At 51.3% G+C, this 12,390-nt stretch overlaps 3 non-coding genes across 3 annotated transcripts; all 3 read left to right on the forward strand.

Moving 5' to 3' along the window:
- The first annotated feature begins 3,593 nt into the window (after window positions 1-3,593).
- Window positions 3,594-3,676, forward strand: TRNAL-UAA (transfer RNA leucine (anticodon UAA)). Its single transcript has one exon. It is a non-coding gene; the product is annotated as a tRNA-Leu (tRNA).
- Window positions 3,677-5,840: 2,164 nt separating this feature from the next.
- On the forward strand, window positions 5,841-6,049 carry LOC142824518 (small nucleolar RNA U3). The gene has a single exon (XR_012899377.1). It is a non-coding gene; the product is annotated as a small nucleolar RNA U3 (small nucleolar RNA).
- A 2,217-nt stretch (window positions 6,050-8,266) lies between these two features.
- On the forward strand, window positions 8,267-8,348 carry TRNAS-CGA (transfer RNA serine (anticodon CGA)). The gene has a single exon. It is a non-coding gene; the product is annotated as a tRNA-Ser (tRNA).
- The last annotated feature ends 4,042 nt before the right edge of the window (window positions 8,349-12,390 follow it).

A 12,390-nucleotide genomic window follows, 5' to 3' on the forward strand; every position in this document is an offset into this window, starting at 1 on the left:
GACTCACCAGTCTAGTGCTGCAGCGCCCCAAGATTCCCAGGAACCGCTTCGCTCTGTCTCCAGCATGCCTGGCTCCAGGGCTCTTGCTTCTACTGCGCCTTGTCGCTCGCCGCTGGGAGCTCCATCCACAGGGTGCAGTGCATCCCACCCCTGACACCAGTGTGACGGCGCGTTGGGGGTCCCCCGTCTCCTGCACCCCGAAATGGCACAAACAGACTGCACCCGCTGGTGGAATAGAGGAAGTTTATTGCCTCTCCAGGTTACAGCACAGCACAGATGTAATGTGGTCACAGTGCTGGGCTAGGATGCCTCAGGCCCCCTTGAGATGGGGGAGACTGGGCCCCTAAACTCCAGCCCCTTTCCCTAGGCTGTCTCCTCCATGCTTTCAGCCAGCCACTAACTAACTCTCTTTCAGCCCTGCCCCCCAGCCAGGGCAGCATTCCCCCTTCCTTTGTTCCTCTCCATGGGGGGTGTCTGGCCATACTGGTTTGCATAGTGACTCATCCTGTTTTGCTGGGTCGTGGTACCCATGGCAGCCAGTGGGGATTACCCCAGAGCCAGCAGCATAGAAACCAGCCAGGTACCCCCACTACGTCACACCCCAAAGGGACAGGCCCAAGGCAGCCGCCTGGTCCTAAGGCCGGGCCTGCAGCCAGGGGGAGGGCGAAGAATCTCTCCTTTCAGCTGGAGTTGAATCAGCAACATAAGGGCCCAATCCCTGGCTACTGTCTGCTCTGCCAGCTGAGCTACATAAGGGTGTCTGGGGCAGGCTGCTTTGCCCAGGTGGGGCTTTTTGATGAGTTCCAGGGCAAGATCCCCCGAAGGGAATGGCCTCTTAGGGGAGGGGCAGAGGAGGCGCTTCACCCGCAGAAGGACCTTTGAGTGATTCAGACAGAAACGCCGCGTCTCGCTCCCTGCAGCTCCCCTTGCTGCCCTGGCAGGCGCTGCCCCTTCTCCCACCGGCCTGGGCCTGGCCTCCCTCCCCGCCCGGCACCACAGAAAGCCCCTTGGCGTGAGCCTGGGCAAGCCAGAGGCCTCAGGCCTGTCCCCTCTGAGGGGCTTGTGCCTCGGCCTCCTCTGCCCTTGGTGCCGGCTCTCCCGGCTGCCCCTGAGCGCTGCTGGCCAAAGGAGGCAGCAAGGCAGGAGAGGGGGGAGGAGCAAGTCCCGCTGAGGCCGACAGCTCGGGCTCAAGCCTCCAGCCTCAGCACAAAACCTTCAGCCGGGCCCGTGTGGCTCCCTCCTGCCCCCGCACACGCTCACAGGGGGAAACGTGCCCCATGTTCCATCCCCGCGCCAGGCCTGGGCGACGGGCTCAGCCCTCCAGCAGCCCACAGGGCCTGTGAGGGACGGACTGAGAGCAGGGCCCCACTGACACCCCCCGTCCTGCCCCACTGGCCTGCGTGCGGCGCTGGCACGGGACAGGCAGGAACGGCAGCCGGGGAGAAAGCAGCTTGGACTGACGGGCGAGTCTCACTTGCTGACCAGACTCCCAGGCCCTGGGCTATGGGGCCAGCCCCCCTGTGGGTCAGAGCCCCCCGGCCACAATGCTACTCCAGGGGGCCTGGTTCCAGGGGCACTTAATCCCGGGGCTGGGGGGCTGGAGGCCTTTGCCCTGGAGTCTCAGAGCTCCCCAGTGTCGGCTGCCGCTGGCCTGAATGGTGCTGGATGCTCCTGCTCCCCTCCCAGCAGGCTGGCCCTGCGCAGGCTCTGTGCTCGCTGGAGCCTCCTCCTGCAGGTCCCCGGCCTGCTCTCTGCAAAGCCTCAGCCTGGCTCCTTTCCTGCCCTCTGCTTGCGGGGCCCCTGGCAGCAGCTCTGGGCAAATCCGTGAGCCCCAGCATTGGGTGCAGCACTGCTGGGCCCCCGGAGCCTGGGCTGCAGCCAGGAGGGGGAATCTCCTGCAGGGCTGGTGGGATGTAGAAAGCTGCTCCCTGGGAACCTTTCCCACAGCAGCGCCTCCAGCCTGGACAGCCCCTGCCCGGCCTGGCCCCCAGCCTGGCCCCCACCCCAGGGTGGGCAGCATTTGTGGGGGCAGATAGGAGAGGCCCTCCTTCCCTTCCCAGAGAGCAGACCCCCCCCCCACGGTGGCAGTGTGGGGATCTGGCCCAGGGCTGCTCTCAGCAGAGGGGGCTGTGATCCCAGCCTGGGGCCAGGAAAGCTGCTACAAGCTCGTGCGGGGCAGGGGGAGCCATCCCAGAGAGGGTGGAGAGGGGGATCAAGAGGGGTGGGGGCAGATAAGAGAGGTGAAGGGGAACAGGGACGTGTGATGTGGGGCAGGAAGGGGAGGCAGGAGGTGCTGAAGGGAGGTTGGGGGGATCATGCCAGACGTGGGGTGGCTGGGAGCAGGGGTGCAATGGAGGGAAACTTGGGGGGGTCACAGGAAGGGAAAGGGGGCAGAGGAGGTTGGGAGGAGACTGGGGGAGCAAGAGCAGCCTGGCTGGGGGAGGGGGAGACACAGGGCAGGGCTTGTACAGGAGAGGGGGGAGATACAACGGCAACTCCCCCACCCCCGTGGGGCAGGAGGGGGGGCAGAGGTGCCTGGTGGTGGCACTTGTGGGCACCAACTGCTCTGCCCCTGACAAAATTTCTGAAGTTTATAACCAGTGTGTCCCAAATGCCCCCTGCCTCTGTGGGTGCCTCTCCCTGCGCCCCTCCCTCTGCAGGCTCCAGTCCCCCCGGGGGAGGAGCTGCCCCCTCCAGCAGCCTGAGGGGAATTTCTTCTGTGAATTTTTTTAAGTGTAGATACCTGCAAACACTGATCTGTAGGGACCGGCAACAGTTTATTTCCATATTTGCATATTTGTTATTTGCATAATGGATATGCAGATATGTAAATATGTTACCGGTCTGGGAAAAGTTTGTGAATGGGTTTGGCTGTCCATGGTATAAAAAAAGGTTAGTAAACACTGGCCTGATCCATGGGGGCTGGCCAAATGCAAGGCAGGGAAAACACTAGGGCTCTGTCTAAACTCACGGATTCTTGCATGAGAAATATGCAAATGAGGCTAAGCATGGAATATCGCTGAGCCTCATTTGCATGCCTAATGAGCTGCAATTTTTGCAAAAGAGGCTCTTGCTCCAGAAGGAACTGTCTACACTGCCCCTTCTTGCACAAGGAAAACCCTCTTGTGCAATGCCGCTACGACGATTATTTTCAGGAATAGTGACATTGCACAAGAGGGGTTTTCTTGTGCAAGAAGGGGCAGTGTAGACAGCTCCTTCTAGCACAAGAGCCTCTTCTGCAAAAATGGTGGCTCGTTAAGTATGTAAATGAAGCTCCATGATATTCCACACTTAGGCTTATTTGCATATTTCTCGTGCAAGAAGCTGGGAGTGTAGACATAGCCCGGTGAAGGTGGGGGGGGGGGGATTTTCCCCACCAGGCCTTTGTCCCTTAGAATCCCTGGGGACGTTGGGTTTTGTCTCGTTTGGTTTCCCTTTTCCCTGCTTCCCTCCTCACTGGGAGGGAGGGGGCAGCTCTCTCACCCTTTCGGTGGGAAGCCCTGGCGCAGGGATGGGCCGGGAAGATGCTCTGAGAGTGAGTCCCTGGGCTATTTGGGGGAGAGAACTTGCACACGTCTAGCCTTCCACCTATCACCAGGATGGCCAAGTGGTTAAGGTGTTGGACTTAAGATCCAGTAGATGTTTGTCTGTGTGGGTTCAAACCCCACTCCTGGTAGCTTCCTGTTTTGGACAGACATCCATCTGGATGGTGATTTGCCCTGCTATGAGGGCAGAGGACTGGACTTCGTTTCTGAAGGTCCCTTTGGCTATGTTTGGCGGCATCTTGCCATGTGCTTTTGTGCAAGAGGATCCATGGCAGTGTGGATGCTCTCCTGTGCAAGAAAGCTCCGATGGCCATTTTAGCTATAGGGCAAGAAACCCTTGTCCTGCACCCACGTTACCCTCTTGCGCAAGAGGACTTACACCTGTTAGAAAAGAGCGGTGAGGAGTGGTGTGAGGGTGTTGCTAGCAGCAGTGAGTACTGGGAAATGTCCCGTCACCTGGGCTCCGTGTAGGGCTGCCAGATGGTTTCTACAAAAATATCAGAAACACTTGACATGACATCACAATCGACATTATTGTTATTATTTAGAAACTACCGGACATTTCCATTTCTATTGTCTCAGTTTGTTTCCTGATCAGAAAGCTCAAATACTGGACCGTCTAGTTCACAACTGGACACCTGGCAACCCAGCTCCATGTCAGCAGGGAAATGCAGTCCAACACCTCCCCCCATATGCTGGCCCAGCCTTCTGCCTGCTGGTGGGGCTGCCTCCCCCCACATCAGTGGGGCCTCCTGCCCGTGTGCTGCTGCAGCAACTGCCAGTCTGCCCACACAGAGGCCTGGCAGCCATGTCTTCTGGGGGCAAGAGCAGGGAGAATGGCACCTTCCTAGCGCAGCACAGCCCCCTCATCCCATCACTGAGGGAACTTTCCCCCAATGCCAGCCCCATGCTCAAGGGCTTTGGAAAAGGGCCAGGCCAAAGTAGCTCCCCCCTTGCACCTACTGAGCCTCTGCCCTGTCACCAGACAGACCCTGCTCTGCTCCAGCCCCCTGGCTCTGTCTGAGTCACTCCCAGAGTTGGTGGGACTAGACAGCTGCTGTCCTATGTGATGTGGTATTTCTTGGGGAACCATTTCTCATGGGGAAAAAAAGCAACCCAAAGCTTCCAATCAACCCTCTGAAGGTCACAGTTCTATACCCCAGGTGGGACTTGAACCAACAACCCTTGGTCCTGGAAGCCAGTGCCTTGTCCATTAGGCCACTAGGGCCAAACAAGCAACAGGGAGATGGGACATAAATTCTCTGTCCCAAAGGCGCACCCCTCACATTGGCTGGGCAGACACGTCCCTCCTCTCTACCCCAGCAGACACGTCTGCAGCCCCTGGCAGGGAGGCAGCTGGGCAGGTCGCTGCAGAGCTGAGCCCGGGCTGGCAGCAGTGCAGGCTGGTCAGGCACAGTCCTGGGAGAGCAGCAGGGGGGCTCGTCTGTGGGGCAATGGTCCCATGTGCTCTGCTGCTCACTGGCGAGCTGGCTGCCCAAGTGCCCACACAGACGCTTCTTCAATCCTCACCCCCCTCAGCCGCCCACCCCCAGCGTCATCCAGCACAGCCTGCCCCACCTCCCCCCACAGGGCTTCTACAGGGACCTCTGTCCCAGGGGGAATGGGGAGTCCCCGCCCCAGGAACCCTCCCATCCTCCTGCTACTCCCAAGAGCAGAGGATTCACCCGACACAAGTAAGTGCCTCTGTCCCCTGACCCCGGCTGCTGGGTTCCCTTTAGCAAATCAGAACGATGCGAGTCGTGAGCAACCCAGCGCCTCTGGAAATGGGAGTGGAGTAAAAAGTACAATATTGTCTAAAAAAAATAAAATAACTTGAATAAAAATCAAAGTGTGACTAAAATAAATAACTTGAGTAAAGTACAAACACCCAAAAAAGGTCTTGAGCAGTGTGATCAAGTATTTCTACTTAGTTATTTTCCACCTCTGCCTGGCAGGCAGGGGTTCCTGGCCCCTTGCTGGTCTGCAGACTGGCAGTTTGTTACCACTGACTTAGAGGAGCCCCAGGATCTGCAGTTTCAGGAAGAAACAGCAGGAGATTTTGATTGGCTGCCAGGTGCTCCACATGCTAATTAGGAGGTGTGTTTCTGTAAACAGGGACACAGAGCATATTCTAATATGCAGATTTCTAAACCTGGTGGAGTGTGTTTGAATGGGACAAGCACTTTGCTGAGATTATTTCTGTTCTTTAGTTTTCTAAGTGTTGTGTGAAAACATTCCTCATGAGGAGAAAGTGAATGCACATGAGTGTGGGTGTGTAGTGAGCAGAGACCTGCTAAGACAGTACTTTCAGAGATTGTTTTTAAAGTTGGTAACTGAAAAAATGTAGTTGAAAGTGGTTGGTCTTGCTAGCTATGAGAATGAGTCACAATGTTTTCTTCTGAGTATGAAGCAAGCAGACAGTGTTGTTTTAATGTAATTGCTGTTGATGATTGTTCCTTTTTTCCTGTTGGGAAGCTGGAGGAAGAGAGCACAGGCTGAGTGGTTGGCTACTGTCAAAAAGTTCTAAATTAGTTTTGAAGTTGAAAGGAGCAGTGATTTCACTTTATCATCCTGTCCTGGCTTTTCTTGAGTTTCTGGTTTTACGTGTGCTACTGTGGTCCTAATCCTGATGTTTTCATGCTGTTCTCTCATCTGCTTTTGGGTCTTTTGGTCTTTTTCCATGTGCTTCTTACACTGGGTTTAGCCAGCCTCTTGGATCTGCTTCATGCCTTGTCCCTCATCTGTTCCCTAGTGGCCCCGGGGGAGAGAGATACTAGCCACAGCCAGGTGTTAATTATCCCTTGGGGTAGTGTCTTTCTCCCATAACATGTAGCTAAGATATTTGTTAGTAACTGGCAGATGCTGCGGGGGCTCACCCCCAAACAGGCGCCCACAAACTCAATATTGGTGCACAAGACAAAACTCACCTGCTCCTGGAACGGGAACACTGACGAGCAGTGAGGCCCCTCCCTGGCAGCACCGAGCAGTGAGAGCTGAGTGAAGGAGGGAGGCAGGACCAGGGGGAGAAGGCTCCATGACTGTGTCAGAGGGAGGCTCTGCCCTGGCCAGTGGGGAATCGTTGCCTCTCCGAGGGGCCCAGGCCTGGTGGGTCATTTCCCCAGGTTACTGAGTGGGGGCTGGAGCCAGTTCTGGGTTGTCTCCTTTAACAACTAGCTGGGCTAGTGCTGAGTGCGCCACAGAGCTTCCTGCAGGTGGGGAGGGAGAGGCTGGGAAGGGAACTCTAAGTAACCTGTTGGGTCACAGCTGCCATAACATCTTTCAGTGATGACAGAACAATACTTGGTCGCTTTCCTGGAAAAAGTCAGAGCTCTTGCGCAAAAAGGCTTATTCCTCATAGAAAGAGGAATAACTCTTGCACAAAAAGCCCTCTCTTCTGATGAGCTGTAAATTTACTTGTGCAAAAACACACTCATAGGCTGTGTCTAGACTGGCACGATTTTCCGGAAATGCTTTTAATGGAAAAGGTTTCCATTAAAACCATTTTCGGAACAGAGCATCTAGATGGGCATGGACGCTTTTGCGCAAAAGCACTTTTTGCAGAAAAGTGTCCCTGGCCAATCTAGACGCGCTTTTGCGCAAAAAAGGCCCGATTGCCATTTTCGCGATCGGAGCTTTTTTGCAGAAAATAAATCTCATCTGTCTATACTGGCCCTTTTGCACAAAAGTAGGAAGTCAGTGCTTTTGCGGAAATTCAAGCGGCCAGTGTAGACAGCTGGCAAGTTTTTCCGGAAAAGCAGCTGATTTCCGGAATAAGTGGCCAGTCTAGACACAGCCATAGTGCAGATGCTCCAAGGCCATGTCTACACTGCAGGCTTTTTGAACAAGAACACCTGTTCTTGCCCCAAAACTTGCAGAGCATCTACACTGCATGAGCGTTCTCTCCCCTGTGGCTACGTCTACACTGGCATGATTTTCCGCAAGAACTCTTTTGTGGAAGAGTTCTTCTGCAAAAACTCTTCCAGACAAGAGCACCTACACTGGCATGTACCTTTGCACAAGAGATGTGTTTTTGCACAAGAGCATCCATGCCAGTGTAGACACTCTCTTGTGCAAGAAAGCTCTGATGGCCATTTTAATCATAGGACTTTCTTGCGCAAGAAATTCATGGTCCTTGTCTATACTGGCCTCTTGCGCAAGAACAGTTGCACAAGAGGGCTTATTTCTGAGTGGGAGCATCATAGTTCTTGTGCAAGAAGCACTGATTTCACACATTAGAACGTCAGTGTTCTTGTGCAAGAACTCCCCACCAGTGTAGACAGGCAGCAAGTGTTGTACTTAAAAGAAGTACTAGGGATCTTTTTCAGAGGGATAAGGCAACACGCCACATTTACTGAACACACATAGAATAATCAATACTTATCATATGCATATGATATATATATATATATGTGTGTCACTCCTGCACTCACACACACACAGGCTGGCTGTGTCTACGTTGGCACCCTTTTCTGGAAAAGGGATGCTAATGAGACCAGTGAATCTATGGCCCTGTCTGTACAGCAGGGACAGTAACACTCACAGGCCCATAGGAGGTGGCTGCTTTGATGCGTCACTCCATGGCCCAGCAATGAGCCCCCAGGGTCCCCCTGTTCTCAGGGTGCCAGGTTTGCTGTGTGAATTCGGTGGGGGAGGTGATGTCAGGTCTGGGCACTGGGATTAGTTACCAGTTTCCCTGGCCCTGGGGTACTGCTGACTTCATAGCTGTGATGGCCGAGTGGTTAAGGCGTTGGACTCGAAATCCAATAGGGTTTCCCTGCGCAGGTTCAAATCCTGCTCACAGCGAGGCCTGTGTTTTGACCACACCCCTAAGCAGACAACAAGCTGCACAACCCTGAGCCACTCTCCCTGTCCCCAGTCAATCCCTTTCTGCGCCTTCTGAGAGAGACACGGGGCATGGTGCCTCATTATGGGTCCCTGGGCTCTAGGAAAACTCTCAGCTCCTGCAGCCTCTGCCCCTTGCCCAGCACCCCATGGCTCAGCCGTACCCCATGGTGCTGCCCTGCTCCAGTGTGTGATAGGAGTTGAGTGAGAGGATGGAGCGTCTGGGCCTCCCCCAAAGGTCCATCCATGAAGGGCAGAAATGTTGGGGATAGGATGTGGATCACTCCTCCAGAGGCGCACAGCCCCCCCCACCCTGTGTTGGGAGCAAAGGGTCTAGAGAAGTATTGGGGGGGGGGGGTCTTGTTCCCTGCTCTTGCTCTGCCTTGGCCAAAGAATTAGTAACAGAATATTTGTCCAACTTTATGTACAGAAAAAAACTGACTTAAGCATGTTTCTGTGGGGTGGTGGTTATCGTGTTTGCTTAATGTGCAAAAGGCTCCTGGTTCAAAACCAAGCAGAAAGTGGGAACAGGGGTTTCTGCTGCTATTTGTGGCTCCCCAGGTAAACACAGCCCCTGCTGCTTGGGATAAGCCCAACTCCCAGGTTGAGTAAAGCAAGGAATAAGAGGAGCCCTGCCCTAGAAAGGGAGGGGCCAGTGTGTGTGAGTGCATGGCCCAGACAGACAGCCCCAGGGTGCAAGGGCAGAGCTGCTGGACATTTCTAGTGGTCCTGAGGCCAGGGAGTGGGCACATGGGTGTTAACAACATGCTCATGTGGTGCCATGTTCCAGCCAGGCCAACAGGGAGTGTTTCTTGTGGCGTCACCTGATTTCCCCCCAACTGTAGCCCTTGTACCTGCCCAGATAGAGACCCAGGGCCAGGGGAAAGCAGGAAGAGCCCCAGGCTGCAGCTCAGCTCCCCTTTCCTCCTGCAGAGCAGCTTGGGATGACAGCTCTAAGCAAACCTATCAACTTCAAGTTATTAGCCCCTATTAGCACCTGCCAAAGCCTGGGATGTGTAAAAGCTGTAGAAACCATTTTCATATTTAGCTAAAAGCCATCTTGTATATCAAAAACCATTTCAGCTTTTCTCTCAAGCACGTAAACCAAAGTAAACTTTCTGTCACCCCGTGAGAAGAGGCCTACAGGATGAGCTATTGGTATGTGTTAATTGGGCTGGTTGGAACAGAAAATGTACTCCCTCGCACCTGTCCGCCATCTTGTTAATAAGGCTTTGTTTTTCCAAATTTAATTAAAAATTTCTGTAATTAAATGCCCTAACGTCAAACTGTTTGGTTAAGGGTATAAAAATACTAAAATTAATTGTATTAGTAGCTTTACTGGGTCTGGCTCTGCTGTAACCACGTTTGGCTCATGCTGTGCTTTATTAATTAATAAAGCTGCTTGTTAGCTGCCTAAACACAAAGAAGCGTGTTTTTGCTTCAACAATTTGGAGGTTCTACCGAGATTCCTAACGCGCCACTTGCCCGTATGGACGGACCGGCACTCCACTTCCAAACCTCTCAGAGCGCTCAAGAGAAGGTAAAGGGGATACCTGTTACGAAATCTCCTGGTTGAGGGCTTGGGATTTGGAGTGACGGCCGGCCATCGGGGTAAGGGGAGCTACGGAATTCAATTTTGTGAAGCGGCTAACATTTTTGTCTGTCTGTGTCTGTCTTTGTCTATTAGGCCTGTCTTATGTGTCACAGTTCCAAAAGGGCACACCGGTGTCTCTAGTGAGGCAGCCATGCGCTGGACCCTCTGTGTTCGGACGCTAAAAGCTGGTGTGGTGCCATTACTCTCTCTCGGCACACGGAACTGTGGGGAAGCTTTGTTGTCTCTCTCTGTTATTTGTGGGCATAGTACTAACCTCTAAGGCTAACCCCAGGCCATAGTGCCCCATTCCGCCAGGCTGTCTCCAGGCGCCAGGACGTGGTGTTCTGCCGGGCTGGGGCAGGTGCCGAAAACCCCTGCAAGGCAGGTGAACCTTAAGTCCAGTGCTTCGCAACAAAAAGGGGGGGGACCAGTGCAAGCAGGTGAATTCTTGATTCGGTGACTCGCAGAGCGAGCAGGCGGATCCTGATTCAGTAACTCGCAAAGCGAGCAGGTGAATCCTGTTTCGGTGACTTGCAAAATATGGTGTAAGCAGGCGAACTTTGGTTCGGTGTCTTACAGAATTAAGCGCGCGCAAAAAATGGGGGTAGGTCAGTCTACAAAAATTCCAGTGCCTTTATAATAAGTGTTTTCTGGTATAGAATCCTAATAAAGTCTAATATTAAGTGCCGGGTGTCTTAGGGCAGCGTCACTTAATAGAAACCCATGGGAACTAGACAATAAATAAAAATGCAGCTAAATGTAAAAACTATAAAAAAAATGTAAAAAAGAAAAAAAAATGTGTGTAAAAAATAAGTATAAATGTAATAAGTAAAAAATAAATGCCGTTGCATAGGTCTGAAACTTAAGCTAATCCCAGCTGCACCAGGGCTCTCCCACAAGGAAGCTCTAAACGCAAGGGGGGGGGGTCAGCTGAACCTCAAAACTCAGCGGATATGTGAGGGAGTAACAACTCCCCTTATTTCATAAGCTGCTAAGGTCTAACACTCTAAACCCGGCAAACTCTTTCTTTGGAGTGTGTAAAGTTAGTTTAAGTGGGGGTTAGTCTAAACACCCCCCACTCTGCCAAAAGGCACCCCTGTGTACTACATGTACGTGCATAATGGTCCAAGAACCTGTAAGCATTTAACAAATTTAAAAAAAAAAAAAATTAAAGCTATAAGGAATAAAAGTAAAGCTCAAAAAAGCAAAAATCCACCCTGCAGTAAAATAGGTAACTTAAAAGTTGCTGCAGCACCTCTGTGCCAAAATAATACATAAAAAGTAAAAAAAAAAAAAAAAAAAATTCTCAGTTGGCACACCCATATCAACCAAGCTTAGGGGGAAAATCTGGCACAACATCACCCCTCTATCCCTCTTTATAACGCATACACAAATAAAAAAAAAACATAAAAAATAACTAAAAGGAATTAGCTCTTCCCTTTGAAAACACGGGCTCCTGTAACAAACTTGCCCAATCCAAAGCAAAACACAAAGTTTAAAATAAGTTTAATAGTTTAAAAAAAGTGTTCCTCCAAATCCTAAAGGGGAGAAAAAAAAACAAACAAACCTGCTTTAAAAAATAACTTGTTTCTTGCAGCCTCTTTTAATCATCTTAGCAATAAAACAGTCAAGTTAAACATTTAGCTACAAACACTTTGTTAAATCTTTTAAAAAAAAATAAGAAATTCTACTAAAACTTAATTGGTTAACCGCATAAAAAAATAAAATCTATACATTGTAAATTTGTAAAACCTGCACCCTAAGGGTTAAATGTGTCTTCCAAGAAACCTAATTATTGTTTAAAAAAATCCAAGCCCAGAAACTTCACAGTGTTTCTGGTCAAGGCTAAGCTAATAGCACTTTTGGCTTGCTTTCAAATCCAAGGTTGTGTGTGTCTGCAAACTGCCTGTCTGTTCTGGAAGGGGGGGGAGCACTGTCCCCCATAAGTAAGTCTGTAACATTGCATGTAATTCTTTTCAGAAAAAAAAAACCTTTTTGCTTGCTAAAATAGTAACTAGCAAGCACCTTGTTCTAAAAGTTTCTGTAGCAGTAAATAAAATAAGCCTGGTCTGCAGTACAAGAAAAAAACTAAGGCATGCCACTAATAAAAAAAGCTAGCAGCTCAAAGGTAATTCAAAAAAGTAAAAGGTCACAAGTACCAATAAAGCTCTCTTGTTCTCAAAAAGTTACAGCTCACTCACCCATAAAAGTGGTAAGGAACTAGATGTAACTAGTTCCCCTAGCAGATCTTAGGCAGTATTTTAAGTTATAATGGGCCACCCCAAAGGGGGTAAAAATGTTTTCTTTGTCTTTCAGATCATCAAAAAGCGCTAATATCATATAAAAATTAACCGAAAAAAAAAAAAAAACCATGGTTCTGTGTCATAACATAAGTTTGTGTTCTGTCCA

This window comes from Pelodiscus sinensis, unplaced genomic scaffold, assembly GCF_049634645.1.
Source record: "Pelodiscus sinensis isolate JC-2024 unplaced genomic scaffold, ASM4963464v1 ctg35, whole genome shotgun sequence".
Classification (NCBI taxonomy): Eukaryota; Metazoa; Chordata; order Testudines; family Trionychidae; genus Pelodiscus; species Pelodiscus sinensis.